We start from the raw sequence: 4,439 nt of genomic DNA, 5'->3' as shown, positions 1-4,439 counted from the left end.
TTTTAGCAAGCATAAAAGGCAATTAAAATGGGCAAAAAAATAGTCGTTGCTGACATTTTCCGTCGCAGGGGTCGACTCATGAGTCGACTCATGCTACAGGAGTCGACTCATGAGTCGACTTCTGTTGCACAGATCAGACAGTCTTGATTTCTTGATTTTTCGGCTCAAATCAGCAGAGTCGACTCATGAGTCGACTCATGCCTTGTGGGTCGACTCATAAGTCGACTCACAGGTCGTGCCAAGCCAAAAATCCAGCGTGCCATGGGAATTTTTTGCGTGCCAATCAGCTCATAGTGCCATGAGTCGACTCATGAGTCGACTCATGCACTTCAAACCTTCATAACTTCAAAAATATAAGTCCAAAAACAATAAAATTTTCACCAATAGTTTACAAATCATTTGTTCTATCAAATGATACTATCAAATCAGGATTTTAGTGAAATTATGATTTTGCCCTTGAAGAGCATAAGGACTTTTTCAATTTAAAATTGTTTGTATCCCTTCAATCTGCTTTGTAATCATCAAAATCAATCTAGGAGCAACACATGTGCTGATTTCTTACTCTTCTGACTAAGATAGTCGAGGTTGACAAGCTAATTGAGTAGTTGCAATAGGAATAAGAGCATATTAGGATATATTCAAAACTCTGTAAATATCTTATCACATTGTATATCTGATAATGCAACCATATATTTGGTCTTAAATGTAATAAATGAATCTTTGACATCATTATGTGGAATTTATTCTTATTGTTAGTCTTATCTTATTTAACTTCTATTTCTAGATCGAATGAACCATCCATGGATACCTAAAAGAAAACTATCTTATTTGTGATCAATATATGGCTCTTCCACAAATCGTGTTGTTAAGTCTCAAGCTAAGCTTAGCCTTTCATTATCATGTTGCCCCCTAGAATATAGACTTAGATCATGTATCAAACATAAAAGCCCTAGTGGAATTCATTGATAAGGTTGGCCCCAACCCACGTAATGAAGATGGTCGATATTGTAAGACCATTGTAATCCTTCCCTTTATTTCTTGGAGAGTGGTTAATTTTGTTCCTGAGAATTCTTATCAATATAGATTCACTGACCTCATTAGTAGCCATTTGTAAATCGTTGCGACCGATCACTCCAAATACCAATCTAGTGTTGACCAAAGAATAAACTCCTAGTTTGGTCTAATGTAGCTCTAGACTTTCTAGTAAAATTTTTGCATTATCTTGATCAATAAAGCTTGAGGACTTCATAGCATAGTCTTTGGCCTCTTCCTTCTAACAAGCCAAAATCTCAAAGTGGGGTTCCTTAAAGACCCTGACATTTCTATGTAAAAATTACGGGCCAACTCATCCACTATAAAAATAAGATCAGCTAATTTTGCCATAGTATATACCGGAACATGTTGTGGCTTCCAACATTGGTTCTCGAAGAGAAACAAGTATTTTGACCTATTTTACCATCAAAACTAAAGATTCTATACATTGCTCCATGAGCGGCCTCAAAATAATGGCTACTTTATTAGCTACTATTTCGTTAATCTTCTTTTGTAGTGATACGATGATGGCTACGCCATACTATGCCATCAAGTATGCTAGAGAACTTGTTGATATCTATTTTGTTGAAAGTTGGATGACAAGTCTAGTAGCTAGATTGAATAATTGTGTAGGCATGCTACAAGCATTGAATTAGCTGAAAATAGGATGATCAAAGAAAGATTATGATAGTAGCATAGATCCTGGTTCCTTGATCTTCAAGAAGTTTCACTACCATCACAATGCCCATTTGAAAAAAGAAGGATAGGATATAGTTGGGGCGATGGTCAAAGCATTCTACTACTATTCTAAGGGTAACTTAGAGTCCTATCTACAAATTAAGAGGAAGAAATTTAAGGATAAAGTAAAGATAATTAAAAATAAAGATAAGCTAATTTTCTTGATGGGTTGAAAGTCTCCAATTGGAATTATAATCTACTTATATAAAATAGAAGACAAACCAAATAGTAGGGTAACTGCCTACAACAACAACTGACAATTAGTCCTTACTTCTGATAGTTCTAACAACTAACACTAACTACCCTCACTTATGTATGACATAACTGCCAAATCTTATATAGTCTATCAAACTGATAATCATGCTTAATTGGCTTCAACTCATTACTAGTCATCATTCAATCTGTCCCATAATAGTTCATATTAGCTGCTTTTATTTATTTAGCTATAACATGATACCTTTCAATCAAAACTCAATTATTTATCTATAAGATTTATTACTTCGACTTTAGTTCTTATTCATTTGACACCTTATTACACTTGTCATATTCTAATCCAACCATGTGGTTGAATAAACACATGCTTATCAAGTGCCACCTTGTACAAGGATGTGGTGTAAACAATAATCTTGCAAGCCTTTTGAGATAAAGCCAACTTTAATAGATAGAAAGTGCATAGACTTCTCCAATCTAATTACAATCAACCAAACTCCATCATTTGTACTGTAAGTCCTGAAAAAATGAGATAAAAAATTGATAGTGATGTATTTTCACTTCCACACTCGAATATCAAGAGGTGTAATAGCCTTGCTAACCTGTAATACTCAGATTTAACCTATTGACAATACAAATATTGAGCCAAAAATAGAGCAATCTCCCTTTCATGTTACTATTTCATGTTGCTGTGATGGGACTAGACATTGCCCTTATAACTTTTATGATATTATGGCAAGTTATTATTTCATATATTTGCTATTACTTTATAAGAAGTTAGTTTCTAAGGCACTATTGTAAAACTTATAATAATTGAAGGTAAATTAAAAGCAACTCTAAAAATTCAGTATTTAATATGTTTGAAAGATGTCTTCATGATAAAATGCATATAAGATAACTCAAAATATTTTAAAAATTAATTAGCAAAACTAATAAGAAAAAGGATAACTTGGATCAAAGGTATACCGGCATAGTCTTGGAATGTTGCCACTGTGCCTGGATCATAACTTTTATATATAGGTGGGAGAAATTTTTTGTGCATCATGTGCGGTGCAGAAAAAATGCATCACTTCACTATATCGCACTACGTAACATAATTAATAAGGAGACAGGTATTTAATATAGTTCAACTATTTTTTTAAATTTTTTTTGATCAAAATACTATTTTCTAATGTTATGATGTCTTGTTACTTTTTTATAGGATGCAACAGGATATTATAGAATACAAACAGGATATCATAATATTATTATGACATCCAATTAAGTTTTTATGATATCTCGATATGATCTATAGGATTCATCAGAATATTGTAGGATTATAATAGGATATCATAATAATATTATGACGTCCTGTTAGCTTTTTATGATATTTTAATAATTATTTATAGGATGCAACAGGATATCATAGGATTGCAACAAGATGCCATAATACAATTATGACATCCTGTTAGCTTTTTATAACATCTCAATAATTATCTATAGGATGCCAAAAGATATCATAAGATTACAACAGAGAGTTATAATATTTTTATGACATCCTGTTAATTATCTATAGGATGCAAAAAGATGTCATAGGATTACAATAGGATGTCATAATATTATTATAGCATCTTATTAGCTTTTAATGACATTCTGATAATTGCCTATAGAATAAAATAGGACATCATAAGATTGCAACAGGATGTCATAATATTATTATAATATCCTGTTATTATCTATGACATCCTGCTATATCCTATAAAAAATAACAGGACATTATAACATTAGAAAATGATATTTTAGTCAAAAAAAAAAAGTTGAATGGCATTAAATGCATGCCCTCTTATTTATTATGCTACGTGGTGCAATATGGCAAAGCGATGTAATTTTTCTACACCACACGTGGTGCACAAAGAATTACTCATAGAGGTGGACTGGACTGAGCGCATTCGAGTATATGTGTGCATGGCGAATGACCCAAAGGCCCACACATCCAACTATATTCCACTAGTTAAGGGAGTATTAGATGCCACTTATCTTGATTAAATCTTCCCATATGGAACTAATTGTTTTAGTTAACAAGTTCAAATACAAAGCTTTAATAGTTGAACTTTTCAAACAGTAATTTAAAAAAAATCAAAATTATTTTTTAAATTAAATATCATATTTCAATAATAATATTAAAATAAAATATATCTTAGATAAAAATGAAAAAATTATAAATTATGGCTCAATTATATGGCCCAATAATCATTTGAATTCAGATTTAATCTTTAATAATAAATGAATCTCATCTATTTCATTCGATTACTTGATGGACATATCAGATTAAATGAGAAGGTATATATATATATATGTGTGTGTGTGTGTTGGTCCTCTCTCTGCCCATTAAGATAATAGCCACCATAACCATCAAAGCTACTATGATCGTAAAAAAAGGGAAAGGGGTAAGAAACCTATTTATCAAAGGGGATCACTTT

Source organism: Elaeis guineensis, chromosome 3 (assembly GCF_000442705.2).
Source record: "Elaeis guineensis isolate ETL-2024a chromosome 3, EG11, whole genome shotgun sequence".
Lineage (NCBI taxonomy): Eukaryota > Viridiplantae > Streptophyta > Magnoliopsida > Arecales > Arecaceae > Elaeis > Elaeis guineensis.
Note: the sequence above shows the minus strand (reverse complement) of the source record.